The sequence below is a fragment of the Meleagris gallopavo genome, unplaced genomic scaffold, assembly GCF_000146605.3.
Source record: "Meleagris gallopavo isolate NT-WF06-2002-E0010 breed Aviagen turkey brand Nicholas breeding stock unplaced genomic scaffold, Turkey_5.1 ChrUn_random_7180001953015, whole genome shotgun sequence".
Lineage (NCBI taxonomy): Eukaryota > Metazoa > Chordata > Aves > Galliformes > Phasianidae > Meleagris > Meleagris gallopavo.
In genome coordinates this window covers 1-912 of record NW_011214091.1, presented here as the reverse complement: position 1 = coordinate 912, position 912 = coordinate 1, and the positions used below count along the sequence as shown (strand labels likewise).

Genomic DNA, 912 nt, shown 5'->3' with positions numbered 1-912 from the left:
AAAAAAAAAAAGCAATGAGTTGAACCCCTTCCCCGCAGGAAGCGTCCCCACTGATTGTCACCTCCTGGTCACCTCCCTGTCACCCTGCAGGTACAGTGCCTCGAGGGGGGGAGGGGGGAGCAACGACCCAAAAATGTCACCCGTCTGGTGACATTCTGAGCCCCAAATTAACATAAACACCCCCCCTTGGGGGGAAAGGGGCCAGGCTGGGTGTCGCCCATCTCTGCCTCTTCCTGGCCGCCTTCGTTAAGCTGCAGTTATGCAAATGATCTGGGGAATGGGACGGGCTCAATTAACATGGCTTCAATTAAGCGGCTTGGATTAAGCGCCTGGCGTTGTCAACCCCATTGGTGGCCCTGGGAGATGTCGCCGTTTGGTGCCACCAAGTCCCACAGGGGTCCCCAATGCAATTTGGGGGACACTTTGGGTTTGTCACCACCCCTTTGTGTCCTGTCCCCATTTGGTGCCACCAAATCCCACAGGGGTCCCCTATCGTGGTGTTGGGTGACACTTTGGGGTTGTCACCACCCCTTTGTGTCCTGTCCCCATTTGATGCCACCACATCCCACAGGGGTCCCCAATGCAATGTTGGGTGACACTTTGGTGTTGTCACCATCCTGTTGTGTCTCATCCCCATCTGGTGCCACCACATCCCACAGGGGTCCCCTGTGATGGTGTTGGGTGACACTTTGGGGTTGTCACCCCCCCCTCTTGTCCCCATCAGCATCACCATGGATCTTCTCACCGCCGCGGGCTGCGCCGTCGCTGTGCTCCTGGTGACAATGACGGTGGCACTTCTTGGGGTGGCCCATCGCTTGGGTCTCCTCTACCAGCTCTTCCACAAGGTAGGCAGAACCGAACCCAAGACATTTTACCCACCCCTCGTTTTCTAAACCCAAAACTCAACCCCCT

General features: G+C 56.8%; 1 long non-coding RNA gene across 1 annotated transcript; it reads left to right on the top strand.

Moving 5' to 3' along the window:
- The first annotated feature begins 1 nt into the window (after nucleotide 1).
- On the top strand, nucleotides 2–912 carry LOC109365047. The gene is made up of 2 exons (XR_002110752.1): nucleotides 2–90; nucleotides 725–912. It is a non-coding gene; the product is annotated as an uncharacterized LOC109365047 (long non-coding RNA).